The following is a 23,234-nucleotide window of genomic DNA, read 5'->3' on the forward strand; positions in this document are numbered from 1 at the left end:
TCCTGGGCCCGAGGTAGCCAGGAAGCTGAGTGAGATAAAGGGCACATCCTTCAAGCACATAAATCTGACCTCGCTCTCCCTTCCACTCACTGGAGCAGGTGTGCCAGCCAAAGGCCTGGGCCCCGGAGACCTGGGAGAAGTGAGTGCGCAGAGACGCTGTTGTTCTGCAAGGTTTCCTGCTCACCTCTGAGGCCCTCGTGCAGGTCCTTCCCGCCCTGCTCCTCGGACCCAGCCTTGCCTCCCTCTCCCAATCCCCAAAGCAGCAAGCTGGGGAGAGAATCAAGCCTGAGATGTCGGGAGTTGGGAAGAATTCAAGGAGAGAGGCACACGGAGAACACAGAGCATCAACACTCAAGACATCTTATCTTTGCTCCGGCGTCTTCCCTTCCCCAGGGCCTCACACGGATGCGTGACCAACCCACTGGGCACTTCCTCTTCCTCTATGCCAGGCATTAAAGCAAGTGTTGGGAGGCAACGGTGAGCACGTGAGACGGACCCCTGACCCCCGAAGCTTCCCTTCCAGCGCCGATGGCCACCGTTAGATAGTCAACTCTGATGAGGTGTGGGAAAGGCCGAGACAGGAAGAGCAGGGCTTGGGCGAGGAAAGGGGTCCGGGGAGGAGGGCAGATGGCTTGGGGTTGAGGCCATGCTGGCTCTGAGGCCGTCGGGTGGGAGATCCTCCAGATGGAGCTCAGCTTGACTCCTCTCAGCCCCAGCTCAGTCCCGTGCACAGAGTATTGAGTCGCTGGAGCTCAAGAGGAGGACAAGGCACGGCCCCTCCTTCAGGCCACCCCCAGGTACAAGGGTTCGCAGACGTGTAAGCCTGTGGTTGCCGTACCACGGGGCGTGGACACCAGTGGGTTAGCACCCGGTGCTCCACTGGCTGAATCGTAAAAGCCCTCACACAGAAGATAGGAGCTGAGAAGGAGTAGCTGTGGAATCCTCAGGGTAATTCGTCTTTCCTGAACCTTAGTGTCGTCATCTAGGAGGTGAAAGGTTTGACCTAGATTATTTGTTTTCAAAAAATTTTTAGCGGCAGAACCTTATTTCCTGAGGAAAACCTGTATATATAGGGGGGTATTTCATAAAACAGATGTAAACGATATCTGCTGTGGGCGGCTCAGGGGTCGGGTCCCCCTCAGGTTCACCCTTCGTGCCCGACATCCCCACTCGGGCGGGTGGTGAGGGAGATGGGGGGGCCTGAGCCCGGCAGGGTCCTCTGTGCCTCTAGGGCAAGATGGTGGCAAGGATCCTCCAGAGAGGAAGGGCTGGGTGGGCTCAGGCCACCCCCTCGGCCCCGCTGGGAAGGTGCCGAGCTCTCTCCCTCCTCAGCACCTGGACAAGCGGGCCTGTTCCCACAGCCTCTCAGAGAGGCTCCTATCTCTTCCTGCACTGACCACTCACACCCAGGGACTATCCCAACCAGAAACTTCCATTTGGAACAAAGCTCCCAGGAATGAAACCTGAGCTGCCACAGAGAGGCTCCCAGGCTAACTGGGAAGCGGCTGGGAAAGGGAGGGAAAACTTGCAAAGCACCGGGAGCCTCAGGGAGGCTGTGAAACCTGAAGACCAACGACCAGCCAGCGGACTGGTGCCGGGAAGCTGCCACCGCCTGCTGCAGAACCAGAGGTCAACGGAGCCGAGTGGGAAAACGAGGGGGAAGTGCACCCCCAGGCTTTCCAGGGGAGAGTAATTGGTGCACCTGTGGCTAGGGCCAATATCCCCTGTGAGGCCCTCAGGGCTGGTCTGCAGTTCCTTAGGCGGCCCCCTCCCCTCCTCCCCCCCTCCCAGCTGCTTCCACTTACTCCAGGGGCCGCTGGGTCGGTCAGTGGCGGGCCTGCCAGGACACCCAAGGGAGGGGAGGGAAGAGTAAGAACCTCAGTTACCGTTTACTGAGCACGCATCAGGTGCCAGGGAGCTGCATGTGTTATTTCTCATCCTCACAATAGCCCAGTAAGGTCAGTATGACCAGTACCATTTTACCGTTGGGGAAACTAAGGCTAAGAGGAGTTAAGCAATTTGCCCCAAGTGATAGAGCTAGTTAGCGGTTAACCTAGGATCTCTCCGGGGCTTTTGGACTCTGAAGTGCTAAAGCACCTTCTGCTTCTCCAGGCTCTAAAGTCTTCAAATCCCTTATTAGAACCCAAGAACCCCAGTTAATGTCCAAATAAACTCTTTTTTCCCCCTCAAGCCATTGTGTGTGACCATGCAAATGCTGTGAGTGGTCATTTTTCCAGTTTGGATCCTGGTGACCTTGTGAAAGTGATTTCACTGCTCTGGGGCTCAGTCTCCTCATTTGTAAAATAGGATTCATGATAATGCCTACTTATAGGTGGAGGCCCAAAACGGTAACACAGATAAAGTACTCGGAGCAGTGCTGGGCACAGAGGAAGCACTCAATAAATGCTAGTCTTGTTGTTAGAAGGATTCCTCCCCCTTCTGCCCAGGAGCCCAGAGTCCTGAAGAAGAAGCCCTCAGCGGGCCGAGTGGATTATCCCAAGCTCACCCCCCTCCCTGCCTGCCTCTAAGGGTTCAAACGTAGGTTAGAAGGAACCTCAGAGGGCCAAGGACTTTGAGTATGCTGGGAGCCAACAGGGAATCTTTTCTCCCACCTCCAGAACAGCTCCAGGCCCTCCAAGTGGCTGAGACACTTGGCTCTTAGCTGAGCTACTAGGCTGCTCTGGTGTGGCTCTGAAGGCGGACAGCGAATCCCAGCCCAGCAGAATGTTTCGCTTCAGAGGAGCCTTGAAGTTGATCCGACCTGGGAAAGGGGAAAAGGTAAGGTGGTTGGGCTGGGTCCCGGGGGCTGGACTGTCGTCGTGTGGTACCGCCGAGTGGCAGGCAGCTTTGCGCTCTGAGGAGGAGTCATTTTGCTGTGTTGAAGGCCAGGAGCTTACTCAGAGGCTGTGGGCTTGCCCTTCACCTGCAGCCTCTCTAGATCAGACTTCCAAGATGACTATCCTTTGGGGTCAGCACCAAGGACTGGTTCTGCCCCGTGGGTAGACAGACCCCGCTGGTCCCTGCTCGCTTCCCCAAAATCTGGGCATCTGAAGGTCTGGCTGCTGGCTGCCATTAGTGACTGGGGCTTGGACTAAGAAACTAAGGATACCATGTTCAAGGACAAACTTGAAGTCAACTTTTGTGGTGCCTATGTTGAGCCTGTGTGGTCAGCAAAGGTGACAACTGAGAATGGGTAGTGAGCTGGGCAGGGGGGCACCTCCCAACATGGGGACAGGCTCCATGTGAAATGTGAGGCTTAAAAAGGATCCTTTCCACTGCCAGGCACCAAGCCCTAGGCTCCACTCCACCTCTCATCCACAGGGAAAGCAATTGTTTTGTTCCTGTTTCTGGGGAGTTTACAGTCTAGTAGGAGAAACTGCATATACAAATGATGGTCAGATATCAAATAGGCAATTAAAAATCGGTGTGCTTTTCGATTTTATTCCAACTGTTCTGTGAGGATGAGTCAGATAGTATTACCTTTTCAAGATGAGAAAATCAAGGCATAAATGCAATATCGATATTGTTACTGAGTCCATATTCATAAATGTTTTAAGCAAAGTGCTTAGGTACCAGGACCACAGTGCACTCGTGTGTGTGTTTGTGTGTGTGTGTAGTGTGTTCACATAAATATTCTTTAGTGAGTGCCTAATGTTTCAGGCAGTGTTTACATACTTTATTTCAATTATTCTTTCTACTGACCTTCTAAGGACTCAATGTGCTAGGTATCAATATTCCAAATTTACAGAGGAGGAAATTAGGCTTGAGCAGGGTTAAATAATGTCTCCAAGCCACACAGCTGGTCAGTGGCTGACCCAGGATTTGAAGCCAGATCTGTTGACTCTAGTCTTTCCAATCTGCAAAGCACACCAATGACTAACAATGCAGAGCAGAATGTAATGGAAAAAGTTACCTAAGACAGGCACCAACATGGTGCTAGGGAATTTCTGGGAGGGAAGAGTTCCCCCCTGGTTGAAAGGAAGAGGCATTAAGGAATAGAAACTTACTTGCCCAAGGTCATACAGCTGATTAACCAGGAGTCAGAGGTAATATTCAGGAGTCTGGGATTTCCCTGGTGGCGCAGTGGTTAAGAATCCACCTGCCAATGCAGGGGACACGGGTTTGAGCCCTGGTCCGGGAAGATCCCACACGCCGTGGAGCAACAAAGCCCACGAGCCACAACTACTGAGCCCTCGAGCCACAACTATTGAGGCCGCATGCCACAACTACTGAAGCCCGCGCGCCTAGAGCCGGTACTCTGCAACAAGAGAAGCCACCGCAATGAGAAGCCCGTGCACCGCAACAAAGACCTAACGCAGCCAAAAATAAATAAATAAATAAATTAAATTTAAAAAGTGTGGATTAAAAAAAAAAATTCAGGAGTCTGGATTCCAAGATCAATACCAGTTTTGAATACTACCGACAATAAGAACTTTGAGAGGAATTCACCTCAGCCCTGTTTTGTTAAAGATAAAATTCTGAAGTCTTTGAAAGCCCCTCAGAACCTGTGTGACATTTGGATGAACTGAAAGCACATGCAAAAAGTGGGGAGGAAACCCACTTCTCCCTCTCCTGGGTGCCAGAGCACAGGCAGGCCAGGACCCCCTCCCCAGCCCCCAAAATGTTGGGGCTCATTCTGCAATCTTCCTACTACAAAGCAGCCAAAACAAAAATTTCTAAACAAAGCCAAAGATTGTTTCAAGTCACCTGCATGCTCAAAAATCTCCCCTGGGGCTTCCCTGGTGGTGCAGCGGTTGAGAGTCTGCCTGCCAATGCAGGGGACACGGGTTCGAGCCCTGGTCTGGGAAGATCCCACATGCCGCGGAGCAACTAGGCCCGTGAGCCACAACTACTGAGCCTGCGCGTCTGGAGCCCGTGCTCCGCAACAAGAGAGGCCGCGATAGTGAGAGGCCTGTGCACCGCGATGAAGAATGGCCCCCCTTGCCACAACTAGAGAAAGCCCTCGCATAGAAATGAAGACCCAACACAGCCAAAAATAAATATAAAAAAAAATAAATTAATTAATTAAAAAAAAAAAAAAAAGAGTTAAAAATCTGCCTGTTTCCACTTGCCCACAGGATAAAATTCAAGTCTGGCTACAACTTTCCAAACTTATCTCTTTGTACCTCTGTGGGAGAGTCTAGTGATACAGATCTTTTGACCAGTTCCCAAGTACTCCATGCTCTCCCATGTATTTGTCTTCTCACGTGCTGTTCTCACTACCTAGATGAACCCCTATGTGCCCTTCAAAACCTGAAATTGCCTCCTCCCCATTGTATCTCCTAGGCAATCCTCTGTGGGCTCACGTGTTATTCTGTTGAGAACACTGAGCTATAACTACTTATTGATAACTATAATTCCTCCAGTCGTCTTGGAATATAGTAGGTGCTTCATAAATTTTGGTAAATACACGAATGAAGTCCAATCTGGATGCCTTAGTGTTTGACCTTGCCATTATGGGGCAAATAAGGGGGCTGCAAACATGATCTGAGGAGACTTGACCAACAATCTCCAGAGTTTTGGATTCTTTGAAGATTAGAAGTAGTTTTAGAAAATTATAATAATAGCTACCATTTATTAAGTGCTTACTCTCTACCAGGGACTGTGCTAAGTAAGCCCTTTCTTTACATGCCTCACCTCATTTCATCCTCACAACACTTCTCTGCAGTAGTGGTTATCCCCATGAAGATCTTATTCCCTAAATAAGTTGTTATCCCCATTTTACAACTGGAGAAACTGAGGTTCAGAAAAGTGAAGGAATGCCTTCCTTCACTTTAAACCCATATCTGTTGGCGTTTAAAACCCAAGCTCTTAACTTCCCAGATTTTCTGCCTCAGACTCCTCCAAGTGTGAACATTTTCTTCTGTATTAAGTGGGAACAAATCCCATTGCTCCTTCTACCTAGTTAGAAGCACCATTGGCATGTGGGTTCTGAGTTGCATGGCACAGGGACTGGGGTTACACAGGCAGGCTGTGAGCGATCAGAAGTTCCAGCTTGATGTTTGTGCTGAGACCTTGACATGCCCCCCTGAGGGGGGGGTGGTCGCTAATCACTTACTTATGACCACCCCTGGAATGGCCTAGGCTGACGGCTAAAGCAAAAACATAGAAAACAAAACAAAACAAAAAACTGACTTAAGATTGACTGGGGTTTCCCTCTTCAGGTTACAGGCACTTTGTTAGGAAAATAAAACCCCTCATTGGAAGCTCAGAAGGACTTCACTTCGAGGACTAAACCTGGGTTCTAGCCTGGCTTTTGTTACTAACCAGCTGTGTGACCTTGGTCAAGAGGCTTAACCTTATAAGCCTTTGTGAGTGGGCAGAAAAGTGGGCAAGAACACAGTACACTTAGGAAGGAAAGATCCAGATGACATCCAGAGAATGGGAGTCTGAGTTGGAGTTTAGGTCACTCCCAGGAAAGAGGCTCCAGGAAGTAGTGTCCCAGTGTGCCGCAGGGGCTGAGGGCCCACCGAGGAGCAGGCACCATGAGGGAGTGGGGAAACGGGAGAGGAAGCCAAAGGCAGAAAAAGCTGCTTTCCTCGTGTGGGATGCCACAAGTAGGTCCATTCCTAGTCCCTCTGGGGAATCAAGTGGTGGGCAGCTAGACACCCCCAGCTTCAGGAAGAGTTAACTCTCCGCTCCTTTGGGCCTCCCTGTACCCAATACACTCTTCTATCTCAAAAGTGTTTCTACTTCCTTTCACTTTAATGTCAACCTTCTCAGTAGAAAGTGAACTCCTGGAAGGAAGGAAACTTGACTTTTTAATCTGTGTTCCTCGGCCCCTATACTGACTGCCTGGCACAGGGGGTACCATCTAATTGTCTGATAACTGAATGAATTGATGAGTGGATGAATCTTGGGTCAGTAGGAAGAGGTCCAATGTCACAGTAGAGAAAACCTTTAAAGCTTATTACAAAAGAGGAGGGACATTCAAGAAGAAACAGAATCTCAAATGGCTTGGGGGATTCAGGAGCAGAAAAGCTAAGAAGAATGAGACCATGAATTCACATAGTCCTTGGAGCCACAGTGGCCAGAGAATCCTGGACTGAGTCGACTCTAGGCCATTCTTAAGCCCCTTGGGGAAGATGTAAAGGGAGGTGGCACACAAGGATCAAGTTCATTGTCTCTAGATGGACTGACCATACATCCTGGCTCATGCATATTTCCCTAGAGTAATTATTAATACCTCAGAGTGTCTTGATCCTGGTTTGGATGACAAATTCTCTTTTTTAGGTGGTATTACCCTCCCCCCATCTTTTCTTTTTTCGTTTTTGTCGAGATATAATTCACATGCCACAAAATTTACCCCTTTAAAGCATACAATTCAGTGGTTTTTTGGTATATTGACAAAGTTGTGCAGTTATCACCACTATCTAATTCCATGGTTTTTAGTATATTGGCAAAGTTGTGCAGTTATCACTACTATCTAATTCCAGAGCATCTTCATCACCCTAAAAAGAAACCTTGTACCCATCAGCGCTCACTCTCCATTCCCTCCCTCCTCCCAGCCCCTGGAAACTGCTAATCTACTTTCTATTCCTAGAGATTTACCTATTCTTGACATTTCATATATTTGGATTCATATAATATGTGGCCTTTTGGGTCAGGCTTCTTTCACTTAGCATAATGTTTTCAAGGTTCATCTATGTTGTAACCTGAATTAGTACTTTGGAAAACAAATTATTCGGTCACTACGTATAGCTGTTAATTTTGTAGCTATTGCATTGTGGGTGTTGCCTTGGGGCCAAAGAGGAATTGAGATGGAGGAGCCAGACTAAGATTCTCTTACTGGAAAGGCCATTCTATTGGCTCAAGGCACAGAAACACTGATGGGGGATATGGCCGAGAAGGAACCTCATTTAGGATTCTAGACTCTCTTTTTTTTTTTTTTAATTAATTAATTAATTAATTAACATCTTTATTGGAGTATAATTGCTTTACAATGGTGTGTTAGTTTCTGCTTTATAACTAGGATTCTAGACTCTTGAGTTGGTACATTTATTGGCTTTGAGCTCCTTGACACCCTGACAGAAGTTAGAGAGAACTGGCAACAGTCTGATCTATTGCCAGCTTCTTGGAGAAAAGCAGAACTTAATGAATTAAAAAATGAACCAGGGGAGAAATGAACCACAGGCTCTAGGTTTGAGTGTTTGCTCAGCCACTGGCTTTGCGTGAGTTCCTCCATGTCTAGTCTCTGTATAGTGATAATAAGGAAAATCCCAAAGCTATTAGGTTTTAAGATGCTTCACAGAATCTTCCAGTGTTCTCTGCGCTGTTCTGCAGATGTGTAATGCTAAGATCCACACACTTAGGGAGCTAAGTGTGTGGGTCTTTTGAAAGGTATATAGCTCCCAACTGTATGTGGTTTTGAGCACTGCCACAAGTTGGGTAGCTTGTGTGCCAAGCAGTTAGGCCAGGATAGTTTGGGTATATCTCACACTGTTTTAATGGCACAGCGTTAATAATGAGAAAATATTATGGATGTTTCTGCAGGTACATGTCTACTTGTCTCGTTTTCCCTGATGCGTTGAGTTCTCAGCACCAATTTTTATATAGTTCTGTCTCTCCTACACTACCCAACACAAAGCCTTACACATGTAGGGGCCCCACGTGTACTGGAGGGAAGGGAAGACCAAGCGAGTAATACTTGTTAGTGTGTGGAAGTATTTCCTCATCTTTAGGGGGCTAATTAACAATCTGCCAAAGACTCGGGGCCCCCACCTCAGGCAATCAGAAACAGTCGTCATGGGGTACCACCAGACTCCAAACCAGGAGGCCCAGAGCAGAGCAGCAGGGCCTGTGAGTTGGCAGACCTGGGCAGGCTGTCCTTGGGGGAAAACCGAGGAGGGCAGGGCGTGCTAGCCAGGCCTGCTGTGCTGAAAGCAGCAGACGGGTAATTTCCAAATGACCATTTCAAAGGAAGGTTGAATTTCTCCCAGATAAGAGGGAGAGCAGAGAGCATGCCTATATCTCTAACCCCCTGAGCTCACGGCCGTGATAACAGCTGTGGGGTTGGAAACCTAATGCTGATGAAAGAGTTAAAGGGTGGCCCGGGCAGCTATCGGTGACAGCGCTAGGAACTGAGCGCGCTCCTGGAGCGCGGCTGGGGACTGGTGTGACTCCATGAATAGAGGCCACTCTCAGGGAGTTTTTCCTGGAACAGAATGGGGTCAGGGAGCCGCTTGGGGAACAATGGTTGCCACCGACTAGCTGAATTTCTTACAATCACACACCATACCCCCTGATCAAATAGCTCCTTTGTCCGGCTGATATAAAAACATGTCATACAATGATGATTTGGAAGAATGACACGGGTTTGCCTTTCACAGAGATCAGAAGGGCTTGTTGTGCAGCAGGGGGAAAAACATCAGAGTCAAGGAAAACCTGGAGAATAAAAGGAGCAAATGGAAACAGACAGCAACAATAAGAAAGGGCTGGGTGGCTCGAAAGGCAGACAAGGGCTTGGTTACCAGCAGGGAGATGGAGCAGCTGGGCAGCTCCGAGGAAGGGAGAGCCTGCTGGCTGCCTGGTAACCAGATTCACAGCGCCCCCTTGAAACTCTTGAGAAACTCAAGGAATTAAAGAATACTACTTGGAGGAAGAGATGGTCCAAGGTGGTTGGTGTACATAGGGCTGTGTGTACAGAGTAGAGGGAACACCTAAGCGATCACCCTACCTATACCGTTATTTTATTTTACAGATGGGGAAACAGATTTGGGGAAGGATGGGGGCTTAGTCATTTACTTGGATTGTCTAGATTCAGGTATTGTTTTACAACTGCTTCTCTTATTTCCTTGACTTTGAAGATGGAAATGCAGGAGTTTCCCAAGCATTCTCTGTTCAGAGAGTAGAAGAGATGAGCTGTTCAGATGAGAAGAGATGAACTAGGACTCCTGCCTCAACCAGTGATTCCTTATATAATGGAACTCATTCAAGGCAGTGCCTTTCTGTGTGCCTCTGTTCCCCTGTCTGTAAAGTGAGGGCACTCCCAAGTCAGCCAAGCAGCCAGCCAGCCATTAGTCCAGCCATCCTTTGTTAAATGCTTTCTGTGCGTCCCACCCTGGATGAGGGCACTACAGAGGGTAGGAAGGGAGAACCTCATTGAAAGATAAGCCACAGTCACTGGACCCAGTTAGGCAAATGCTATCCAGGTAGACTGTGTGGATACCAAACCTTGCTTCTCAGCTGAGACCTGTAATTCAGGTGGGCAGGTTTCCTGTCTGTTTCAGGTAGGTCAGACTGAGACTTTGTTGTTCAAAGAGAGCAGGCTCGTATAGCAAGATTCCTGTAGCTCCCAGTCACCAAGTAGGTTTACAAAGAAAATGACAATTGTCAATGTCACTAACATTCATCTTTAGTGCAGCAAGTGTAAATGGATCTGAAGCCTTTATATTAGATTTCCCTGGAACTATGTGGGGTTAAAAAGCAAGAGTATTTTGTGTTAATCTATTCTCTTTCATTCTCAGATCCTGAAATCCTTTACCAGTAGATAGCCAGTTCTCAATGCTACCCCTGTGGGAAATGTGGCGAGTGCCACTCTCCCCGTTCCCCAGCTGGGAGGCCTGGGTCACAGAAATGTTCTAAGCCCTGCAGTGAGGGATAGAAACCAAGACTGTCACCTTCTCATTCACTGCTCTGACTTCGGACTAAACAAGGCACTGGAAAGTAAAATTGGAGGTTAAACAAACAGTGCATCTGGTATACCTCTGTCATAGGAAAGCAGAAATGCTTTTATATTTTTAAAATTTAATTTGTTTAAATAGCTAATACACATCCATGGTTCTTCAAGAAGTTCAAAAGAGTAGGAAGTAAGTGTCCCCCCAACCTGTTTCTTTCCTTTTCTTTTCTTTTTTTTTTCCTAAACAAACATTATTGCATTTAAATCATCAGAGGAACCCTGTTAGAGGATGGGCGTTATTATAATATCCACTTTATTTTATTATTATAATTAACTTATTTTTGGCTGTGTTGGGTCTTTGTTGCTGCCCGAGGGCTTTCTCTAGTTGCGTCGAGCAGGGGCTACTCTTCGTTGTGGTGCGCGGGCTTCTCATTGAGGTGGCTTCTCTTGTTGCGGAGCACAGGCTCTAGGCGCGCGGGCTTCAGTAGTTGTGGCTCACGGCTTCTAGAGCGCAGGCTCAGTAGTTGTGGTGCGCGGGCTTAGTTGCTCCGCGGCACGTGGGATCTTCCCGGACCAGGGCTCGAACCCGTGTCCCCTGCTTTGGCAGGCGGATTCTTCACCACTGCACCACCAGGGAAGTCCCCCAACCTCTGTTTCTATGCACACCATTACCTATCCTGGAGAAGACCAGTTACTGGGATCTGATGAGCTTTTCTATGCATTTATAAATATATACATAAAATACTTTTCCTTTCTCACGTTTGATATATAAACTATTCTGCACATACAGGCCATGTTAAAATGAATATGAAATTCACAGAAACTCGGGGTTGGGAGGACTATACAAACCCAAAGTTTGTCACCAGGTCCTGGAGAGACTGCCCAGCACTCTCAAATTGAGCTGCTGGCTTTCTGTGCTCTGCTTTAGAGAAATCTATGCATAATGCCAGAGGCAGGTGTGTGAGCTCCTCTGAGCTTCTTAAAGAGAACTCTCCTAAAATGTGTAGTTGTGGTCCCACAATGATTTTTCCACATAGAAAATGGAAAGTTAGCCAGAGTTAAAAAATAGGAGGTCAGGGGTATCCCACTCCAGAGCCTCCTCCTTCACAGAGGAACTGAGAGCCCTTTGATGTGACCTGTCCCATATAGGTTTTAGAGTTAATATTTTGAGTGCTTATTGTGTGTCAGGCTCTTAAAAGGTGATACGTACTTTTTGTACGTTATTTTGCCTAACGCTCATCGCTTTATTATCTCTGCTATACCTCTGAAGCTTAACTAATAAATGGCAGAGCTAGGAAAACTTGACCTTAAGTCCATGTTCTACCTTCCCACTTATTCCCATGACAGACTTACCTCTTCCTGGTACCTGAAGAATCAGATCCAAACTCCCCAGCCTGAATCTGAAGACCCTCCACCATCTGTACAATTTCTTTCCTAGGCTTATCTCTTCTCGCTCCTTGTCATGCACCGCATGCTTGAGTCACACCAGATCACTCATGTTACTGGTCCTCGCATTCTTCCATTCCCTGCACAGGCCGTTACTTTCACATGGAATCTTTTTCTCTCCTCTCTGCCTGGCAAACTGCCAATGTGATTTTTCTAAAACTCAGTCTGACTGTGTTACTTCACTGTTTAAAACTTCTCTGTGTTTCCTCACCACCTAATGTGATCAAGACGAAGTTTCTTAACTTCATACAGAGGATCTCCATGTTCTGGGTCCTACTGACCTCCAGGCTCACCCCTCCCACTTTCACCTCCTACTTAATGCTCCACGCCCGTGATCTACTTACAGTTCCCTGAATATTTTGTGTACTGTCATCTCCAGGCCTTTGCATATGCTGTTCCTTTTTCCTAGAACACTCTTCCCACCTTCTCCTTCACTTGGCTAGGCCCTGCTTGGCCTTCTGATCATTGCTTGGGCCATAACCACTCAGAGGCCCTCACCCTTACCCTTCCAGGATATATGTCTTAAAATATCTTTTTTCTATACTATGAGTTCCTCAAGGTTAGTGACCAAATTAATTTGTGTCTGGTTCCCCAGAGCCTCACATAGGGCCTGGCACCCAGACTGTCTCAAGAAATAAGTGATGAATGAAAGAATTGATGAATGGTTAGATGGATGAGCTAGAATGCAGAGTCCCTGAATGGGACCTAGGTACTCAGTCTGACCTTAGACCCTTCCTTTTTTTTGCCAGCTGCTGCCTAATAGTCTTGCAATAGCTCCCATTATTTGGAACCTCTTCACTGCAATGTGACCTTGTTTATGTGAGTTTACCTCTTTGAGACTCAGTTTCCTCAAAAGTAATATGAGAAAGTAGGAGAACATGATCCCTACCGTCCCTTCCAGATCAAATGTTATGTGAATCCATGCTGCTTGCAAAGGAGAAGGAATTTTCCAAGCACTGTGTGCTTGTGTGTGGGGAGAGCACCAGTGGTGTCAGTGGGTACAAGAGATTTTCAGAGACTTCAGCTTAACTCTAACTCGGAGGTGGGTAAACTATCGTCCATGGGCCAAATCCCTCTCACTGCCTGTTTTTGTATGGCCCACAAGCTAAGAATGGCTTTTACATTTTTAAATGATTGGGGAAAAAATCAAAATAAGAATAATATTTCATGACCTGTGAAAATTATATGAGATTCAAATTTCAGCATCCATAATTAAAGTTGTATTGGGATGCAGCTGCGCTTATTTGCTTACGCATTGTCTATAGCTGCTTTTATACTTCAATGGTAGCACTGAGTAGTTGTGACAGAGACTGTACGGCCCTCAAGTCCTAAAATATTTACCGTCTGGCCCCTTATAGAAAACATTTGCCAACCCTTGTTCTGACTCAAGAACCCTCAGTGGCTTCGCACTATCTATAACAGCGCTGTCTGGTAGAAATGTAATGTGAGTCACATATGTAATTTGAAATTTTCTAGTAGCCGTGTTAAAAAGTAAAATAAACATTATTCTAAAAAGTAAGATTAATAATGTATTTTATTTAACCCAATATTTCAAAAATATTATTTCAACATGTAATCAATATAAAATTATTAATGAGGCTTTACATTCTTTCATTCATACTAAGTCTTCAAAATCTGGCGTGCATTTTATACCTACAGCACACCTCAATTTGCAACAGCTGCATTTTAAGTGCTCAGTAGCCACATATGGCTAGTAGCTACTATATTGGACAGCTCAGGGCTATAAGACCAAGTGCAAAGTCTTTGACATGAAGTTCTAGGCCCTTTGTTATTGGGCCTCAGCTTTATTCCTAACTGCTTCCTTAAATGCCAGCCAGACTGATCCATTCTATGCCCCCTACAATAGATAGAGAATACTTTCCACCTCTACTTTCTTGCTCTCTCCTTTTTCTTCTCCTTTCCTTTCTTTTTGGTAACAGCTTTATTCAGATATAATTCACATTCCATACAATCCATCCATTTAAAGTGTACAGTTCAATGTTTTTAATATATTAAAATTAAGGAGTTGTGCACCATCACCACAATCAATTTTAGAACATTTTCATCACCCCAGAAAGAAATTCCATACCTTTTAGCAGTCTCCCTCATTCCCCACATCCTCCCCTAGCTCTAGGCAACCACTAATCTATTTTTTGTCTCTATGAATTTGCCTATGCTTGACATTTCATAGAAATGGAATCATACAGTATATGGTCTTTTGTCCCTGGCTTCTTTCACTTAGCATAATGTTTGCAAGGTTCATCCATGTCATAACATGTAACAGATCTTTCCTTCCTTTTTGTTGCTGAATTATATCCCATTGCTCTTTCCTTTCTGGTATGCCCTCTTCTTCCAATAACTTTGCTTTTGCAGACTGAAGCCCAGGGCCTCAGCAAAAACCCGAGAAGGAAAAGAAAAATCTGCCCTTCCTAGTCTACAGTGTTTAAGATCAAACACAGGATCTGTCCAGATCTTTAGAGAAAAAATGAAAATAAAGACTTTGTGAAATCATTACATTAGTAACAAAATACTTTTTTTTTTTTTTAAACTGAAAAACCACAGCTTGGTTTCCCACAAAGGGAAGAGAACTTCAGCTCAGAGACTTCCCTGGTGGTCCAGTGGGTAGGACTCCACGCTTCCAATGCAGGGGGCCCAGGTTCGATCCCTGGTCAGGGAACTAGATCCTGCATGCATGTCATAACTAAGAGTTCACATGCTGCAACTAAAGATCCCTCATGCCGAAACAAAGATCCTGTGTGCTGCAACTAAGACCCGGCCCAGCCAAAATAAATAAATAAAGAAATAAATATTTAAAAAAATAAAAAGAAGAACTTCAACTCAAACTGCTGATGACTCTAGAAGAGGGTGCTGCGTGCACACACACATTTGTTAAACCAGTAAGCTGAACATGGCAACCCAGCCTCAGCTAAGACACACCACAGTACAGGCCATAAGGCGTCTGACCTCGGTTCCAACTTCCCTCCATCAGACACTCTGGCTGAGCTGACTAGCCTGTTGACAGCTCCACACTCCATACTTTCGCAGCAAGAAAAAAACAAACCACAAACCCCTACTAAACTCCAACCCTTGTTCCTTCAGCTCCGAGGCTTATACTCCAGGTGGTTCTGACTCCTCTAAGACCCCACCCCCAATCCCTCTTCCTCTTCCTCTGGCTTAACCCCCTGTTCCACCATGGTTCCATCTTTTCTCCTCTCCTGATTCCTCCTTTCCTATTGCTCCCCCTTGACGCTTCCCTTTCCTCCTCACTCTCTATCCTTTTTCAGTCTCTTCTTCGCTTTTCCTATCTCCCTCTTGTTCTCAAACTCTTCCTTTCTTTTCCATATCTTGATTACTCCCTTCTTCCCTCATCTCCCCCCACTGCCATCCTTTTCCTCTTCCCTTGTCTTTTCTCTCAGTGAGTCCCTTGTACAGATGTGGAGCTGGGAAGGCCCTCCGGCTCATCTCGCAGAAGATAGCCAGGGATCTAGGAGTCAGATCTGAGGTTGAAATTTGGCTGCATCAATTAATAACTGTGGAATTATGAGCAAATTACTCAACCTCCCTCATAGGATTAAAGGTATATAAAGTAGCATTCAGTGAGCTCTCAATAATCTCGCCTTATCCTTTTCAAGCCCACACTGGAGAAGAGAGTAGGAGACCCTTCTGCACAGGTTCCAGAACCACCAGTCACCTGTGCAATCTTTTCTTCACACCCTCTCATCTCGCCCCACGCCCACCCCACAGGCATTCTACTTCTGGGGGCCGCCCTGACACCGCCTCCCCGTCTTTGCTCGCCTCCCAACCTTTCTACAGCTCTGCTACTGCTACTCCCCCCTTCTCCTCCCACTTTCTCAACTCTTTTCTGGGCCCCTCCTCAAGGAAGAGCCTTACTGTGCAGGCACCAGGGGCCCTGCGTGACTTCAAGCAGGGCATGCGGCTCCTCAGGGCCCAGAGTGGTCTCAGCGGCAGAACGACTGGTCTCACCCGAGTGCCTTCTGATTGGTTGGTTCTCTCAGAAGGGATTTCCTAGTTCCACTATCCTAGTGTGCAAGCGCACCCCAGTCACATGGTCTAGTCCTTTGAAGCTTGGGACTCGTACTTTCTGATGGGGCTGGGCTCAGCTTGAGCCTTAAAATTTCTCCTCCTCCTCTTTGCTAAGTTTTCCATGTTATCCTGGTCGTGTTAGTACTTGCTAAAGAAACTTCTGAAAGTACATAAAGTGAAAACAGGAAATTTCTTCCAAAACCGTGCTGCCCCTCCGTGGTCCTACGGTCCAGGTGGGAATATGAGCTACATATTGTGTTGTTTTTAAAATATTGGAATGCCGCTGTAACAATAATAGAAGTAGTGATAATAATAGGTGAAATTTATCAATATTTTCTATGTACGCTATTTTTAATGCTCTATATGTTTAGTACTGGTATTATCATTATTCCCAATAACAAATGAGACACTGGCTTTACAAAAGCTAAGTCATTTGCCCTAGACCTTGCTGTTGGCAAATACGTGGTAGAGCCAGGATTTGAATCTGAGTTTGAATCCTGAGCTCAGGTACAGCTTCTCTTCTGTGCCGGGTGGTTTTTACATGCAGTGACTATGCTCCCTCTGTCTTGGGAGACATTAACTCTCCTATTATTTTATGGCCTCTGTGCAACATCCCCGGTTGGTGGATATTTAGGAGACGGGAAATGTCAAGTGAGGACTGGGTTAGCTCCTTCGGAAAAGTCCTACCAGGGCTGACTGAGAGCCAGCCATCCTCACCTGTTTCCAGGGATGCTAAGGGCTGGACCACACAGGGGCTGATCCTGAGGATGAGGGGTTCCCCCTGGAAATTAATGACCCTGTAGCCACAGCTGCAAGTGTTCAATAATAATAACAATGACCATCTATAGGGCATGGGCTAGATGCCAGGCAGTTTATAGACACTGTTTCAATCAGTCCTCAATAACTCTACAAGGTGGGTGAAATGATTTGCCCAAAGCCGGTGTTAGGATTGGAACCTAGGCTTATCTGGTGCTGGATGCTGTGATATTTCCATCTTGCCCTTTGCTTTTCTGCAAAAATGTAAGTCACTAAGAGTAAGCCTCTGTCATGTGCCAGGTGCTCTGTTGGAATTCTTACATATATTATTATCTCACTGAATCTGCACAATAATCCCTTCAGAGAGATATGATAGGTATTCCCCTTTTACAGATGAAGAAGCTGAGGTTCAGAAAAGTTGAACCCAAGTTCAAAGTTGTACTCCAGATTACATGGCTAGTAAGAAGGAGAAACAATGTTCACCCTCCCATTGATTGACTCCTAAGCTCATGGCCTGTCCGCTGCCCCCTGGCAGGGGGCAAAGTTTTGATCTGGATTAAGGGTTTGGACCAGAGCTGGTTTAGCCCCCGCAGGCCCTTGTTTAGGGAACAGGTAAGAGCAGAGATCTGTCTGAAATGTCTTCAGGACTCCAGGTTCTTCTTCTGACACCCTCTATGGGGTAAATCAGAGAGGAGGCAGCTGTTTCTCTTTCTGTGAGGGGGTCATAAGGAAACTCTGTGATGTTTTCATTGTTGCGCTTTAGTCCCCGCATCCTGTGCTCTAGTCCCTGCTGAGCTTTTGGCTCTCTTGATTTTGTTTAAAAGAAAAATAGCCCATGCCTCAGACTCACAGGGGTGGAAAGGACTTTGAAGGAGAGTTACTAGTACAACCTTCCATTTGATGCTTCTCTGTGCCCCAGATTCTTCCTCTGTCTCTCAGGATTTCACAGGGTCTTGGGGAGGAGAGGTAAAATAATGGAGGTGGGAACATAAGAACTGGAATAAATACTTTATGGTTTTGAACACTTTAGATCGGCAATTCTCAAAGTATGCTCTGGGGACCCGTGGGTCCTCCAGGTTCTTTCAGGGGTCCGCAAGGTCAAAATTATTTTCATAATAATACTAAGACTTTATTTGCCTATTTCACTCTTATTCCCTCACCAGTATATGGTGGAATTTCCCAGAATTATGTGTTATTGCAACAGATTAAATAAAAAAGCAAATATGAGAATTATGTCTTCTATGAAGCCAGAAATTAAATAGATTTACAAAAATGCAAAACAATTCTACTCCTTTCACTAATTTTTTGGGAAAATATAGTTATTTTTAATAAAAATATGTCATTTATGTTATATGTAATGAGTTTATTATTTAAAACATGAATTAACTATCTATAGAGTTCTCGATTTCAATTTCTAATATGGTAAATATTGGTAGATATAACCCACATAAACAAAAGCTCTTTGGGATCTTCAACACTTTTCAAGAATGTCAAAGGGTCCTGAGACCAAAAAGGTTGAGAACTGCTGCTTTAGATCATCACTAGCATCACACTGACATTATATTAGGTCTAACTGTGAGTGGAGCAAAAGGTTTTTAGAATCACAATCCTGGCAACTGGAGTTTCTTGTAAGAAGAGCCAGTAATAGCTAGGTCCTCTCACCCCAGCAGGACCCAGAGACAACAGTATGAAAACCTGAACCAGAGTCAGGCTAGGCCCTGTAATATCAATTATATCAAAGAGTAAATACATTTGTGGAAACGATTTAAGAAATGGGATTTTAGGGGGTACTTTTTTCTAACTTTATTGAAATACACTAACCTGCACATATTTAAAGTGTACAATTTGATCAGTTTTGATATAAGTGTACACCTGTGAAAATATCACCACAATCAAGATTACAAACGTTTCCATCATCCCCAAAAGTTTCTTTGTGCCCCTTTGTAATTCAAAGATTACAAAGGATTTCTAACTCAAAGATTACAAAGGATTTGTAATTCTTTGTGCCCCTTCCCTCCACCCCATCCCAGACAATCACTGATGTGCCTTCTATCACTATAGATTAGTTTGTATTTTCTGTAATTTTATATGCATGGAATCATACAGTAAATACTCTCCCCTGTCCCCGCCCTCGGCTTCTTTTACTCTGCATTGATGATTTTGAGATTCATCCATGTTATTGTGTTGGAGATGAGATTTGAACTCTAGTTCTGCCACTTATTAACTGCATTGAGTTTGGGGAAATTACTTAACCTGTCTGTTCTTCACAGAGGAAACAATAAATCAAATTTCTGTCTTGCATAGTTGTGAAGATAAAATAAGTCAATATAAGTAAATAAAACACTTAGTTCAGTTCCTGGTACTTACTGGGTACTTGATAAATAGTTATTTTTGAATATATGTCTAGGGTAGGAATTAGGGTAACTAGTACAGCATGGGGATGGGGGAGAATCTTGTTTAGACTAATTTGATTCATAGCTCAGGTTTAACTATTTGTTAAACGTTTCTCACTTGCACACCAAAACCTCCACACATGCCAAGCTAACCAGGAAATTTTTCTTTAGTGAGGGCTGGGGACATGGAAATTGTAGCTTTGAAAGTCCTGCCAGTTTGGAGTCACCCTGTTGGAAAAAAACAAAATCCCATTAGGCTGCTTTGAAACGGAAAAGGTGTATTCCGTCTTCATCTTCGTTGATTCCAGGTCCAACTGGCCAGATTCCCTCAAACTTGGAATGAAAACCCCTTGTCTGGGGATGGGGGTGGACTTCAGAAGGTTCTTTGCTAGAGAAGTGGGAGATTGAGGTTTTCTGTGTGACTCGTTGCAGCTGAGCCTGGGTTGGGACAGAAGTGGTCAAGCTGAGGAGTTTCTCAGAGAATCCAAATGGGTTCCATTGCTTCTTGGCCTTTCTAAGCGCCAAGGGCCAGGGGGACCTGTTACAATCATGTTGTGTTTGCTACTGGCAACTGAAGCTTCTTGTATCCTCATGCTGCTGGGAGGTAACTGCTTTTTCCTAAGCCTGAAGACACAGTCTGAGAGAAAAAAAAAAACAAAACAAAGAGGACATGAGAGAAGAGAGGAGGGAGGGTGAGAGCGGGCTGAATTGATCGACGTCTGTTCAGGTCTAGCTGGAAAACACAATGAAGTGAAAAGGCTCCTTGGTTGGTGTGCTTTTCTTTATTTTTTTCCCAGGGTTTGAAGTGGGAGGGAGGGATGGGAAAAAAGAAGGGAAGAGGTGGAGGACTGGCAAGTCCTGAGCAGAAGCAGCACAGAACCCTCAGAGTTGGGGAGGGGAAAGTAACTTGGTGATCCTGGAACCCTCTTGGGTCACCCGCTTACCGGTCAATCCCTTCCTTCCACAAGAGATGTGGTTCAGGGCAGTGCTGCCAGTAGGGCATTTTGAATGAAGGAAAACCAAAGTAGCTGAAGCCTGCCCATCCCTGCCCTAGAAAAAACACCATATAATTTTTCTTCCAGTTGGGGGTGGGGGGTTGTTGATGTTGGTTTTATTTTTTCCAGTATAGAATATCTGCAAACTTTTATTGAGTTCTTACTTTGTGCCAAGCACTATCCTAAATACTTTGCAGGCGTTGTCTCAGTCCTTACAACAACCTTGTGAGGTGCGGGTTGTATTATTATCCCTATTTTACAGATAAACAGAAGCTTAGAAAGGTTAAGTAAAGAACCTAAGGTCATATAGTTAGTAAGCGGCAGAACCAGGCTTCCTCGTTAGGTCTGTCTGAACTCTGAGCCTGCATTCTTGAGCGCCGCACTGTGCATACATTTAGATATTGTCTCTTAAATAGCTCACAGTTCACTATTTCTCTGGGGGAAGGAGGCTTGGAGCTGGGAAGATGGTAGGTGGACAGTCATGTGTGAAATCTGCTACAGTACTGTACTGTACTCTATAGTACAATGTGGGCCATACTTGCAAGTTGAAATAAATGCTTCAGGAGGCCAAAGAAGAGAATACTTATTTCTATAGGCCTGTGATGATGGAATTAAGGAAATCCTTTTACTTAAAAAAAATTGAAGTATAGTTGATTTACAATATTATATTAGTTTCAGGTGTACAACATAGTGATTCAGTATTTTTGTAGATTATACTCCATATAAAGTTATTATAAAGGGATTTCCCTGGTGGCGCAGTGGTTAAGAATCCTCCTGCCAATGCAGGGGACACGGGTTTGAGCCCTGGTCCAGGAAGATCCCACATGCCGTGGAGCAGCTAAGCCCGTGAGCCACAATTACTGAGCCTGCGCTCTAGAGCCCGCGAGCCACAACTACCGAGCCCATGTGCTGCAACTACTGAAGCCCGCGTGCTCTAGGGCTCGTGCTCTGCAACAAGAGAAGCCACTGCAATGAGAAGCCCACGCACCACAGAGTAGCCCCCAATCGCTGCAACTAGAGAAAAGCCCACGCACGGCAACAAAGACCCAACGCAGCCAAAAAATAAAATAAAATAAAAAAAGGATAGGGCTTCCCTGGTGGTGCAGTGGTTGAGAATCTGCCTCCCAGTGCAGGGGACACGGGTTCGTGCCCTGGTCCGGGAAGATCTCACATGCCGGCCGAGCAACTGGGCCCATGAACCACAATTACTGAGCCTGCGCGTCTGGAGCCTGTTCTCCGCAACAAGGGAGGCCGCGATAGTGAGAGGCCCGCGCACCGCGATGAAGGGTGGCCCCCGCTTGCTGCAACTGGAGAAAGCCCTCGCACAGAAACGAAGACCCAACACAGCCAAATAAAAAAATAAATAAATAAATAATTTTTAAAAAGATAAATTTTTAAAAAAGTTATTATAAAATATTGGCTATATTCCCTGTGCTGGACAATATATCCTTATAGCTAATTTATTTTATACATAGTAGTTGCTGTTTTTTTCTCTATATCTGTGAGTCTGTTTCTATTTTGTTATATTCATTCATTTGTCTTATTTTTTAGAGTCCACATTTAAGTGATAACATACAGTATTTGTCTTTCTCTGCCTGATGTATTTCACTAAGCATAATACCCTCCAGGTCCATCCAAATCATTGAAAGTGGCAAAATTTCATTTTTATGACTGAGTAATATTCCATTTATGTATATACCACATCTCTATCCATTTATCTGTTGATGGACACTTAGGTTGTTACCATGTCTTGGCTAAAGTAAATAATGCTGTTATGAACATTGGGATGCATGTATCTTTTCAAATTAGTGTTTTTGTTTTCTTTTTTTTTTTTTTAATGTGTAACTGTTTAAAAGGTTAAAAGCTCAAGCTGCAGTTCTTACTGCCTGGCATCAACTAGGACTGTGACCTTGGTCAAATTACTTACCCTTTCTGAGATTTAAGTTCCTCATCTGTAAAATGAAGGTTTAAGTTCCTCATCTGTAAAATGAAACATTTAACAAATGTTTATTGAGAGCTATTTTGTGTCAGGCACTGTCCCAGGCAACAGAGATATATTGGTGAATAAGACAGACAAGGACACTGTACTCACAGAGTTTACATTCCAGTGGGGATAATAATTGTACCTACTTCTTCCCTGAACTGCTTGACCAGGTCAGTTTCCATAGGACTATGGGCCTGTCCTTTATAACACTTAGCATTGTTGTAAGTTGTTTGATTCTTTCACCAAAGTCTGTAAACTCCTTGAGGGCAGGCACAATGTCTGATTTCTTGCTTTGTTTTGTTTTCACCTCACCAGTCACTGGTTCATATTAGGCTTTCATTAAATACTTGTTGAATGGATAAATGAAATGAGATCATGCATGTAGAGCACCTGGCATAGTCAGACTCAATGAAATGCTATCTTCTATTATGACTTGACATTTTGCTTCTTGATTTGAAAACTGACATTAAGCTACATCTACACATACCTGCTTTTGACATCTAGTACTGTGTAAAGGACTCTTCTGGTTGCCTACTTAACTGATGTTACCCTTTCTCCTTGTTGGCAGACCCTGGATTTTTTTATGATTGTTCACCCTTTCCCCACCCTCAGACCAGTAAGTGGCACAACTAGGATTTGAATCTAAGCAATCGGCTCCACAGCCTGAGCTTTTAACCTTTAAAAAAATCACATATTGGTAAATATTTGAAAATCATAAATCTGACACGGAGTTAATATCCAAAAAGATATAAAGAACTTCTACAACTCAACAACAAGAAAACGAACAACCTAGTTAAAAACAGGGCAAAGGGCTTGAATAGACATTTCTCTAAAGAAGATATACAAATGACTAATAAGAACATGAAAGATGTTCAACATCACTAATTGTTAGTGAAAAGCAAATCAAAGCCACAATGGGAATCTATCTTGTACCCATTAAGATGGCTACTATTAAAAAACAACACAGAAAATAACAAGTATTGGTGTGGATGTGGAGA

At 45.0% G+C, this 23,234-nt stretch overlaps 1 non-coding gene across 1 annotated transcript; it reads left to right on the forward strand.

The window, feature by feature from the left end:
• Positions 1–14,668: 14,668 nt before the first annotated feature.
• TRNAW-CCA lies at positions 14,669–14,741 on the forward strand. Its single transcript has one exon. It is a non-coding gene; the product is annotated as a tRNA-Trp (tRNA).
• The last annotated feature ends 8,493 nt before the right edge of the window (positions 14,742–23,234 follow it).

The sequence above is a fragment of the Balaenoptera musculus genome, chromosome 16 (assembly GCF_009873245.2).
Source record: "Balaenoptera musculus isolate JJ_BM4_2016_0621 chromosome 16, mBalMus1.pri.v3, whole genome shotgun sequence".
Classification (NCBI taxonomy): Eukaryota; Metazoa; Chordata; class Mammalia; order Artiodactyla; family Balaenopteridae; genus Balaenoptera; species Balaenoptera musculus.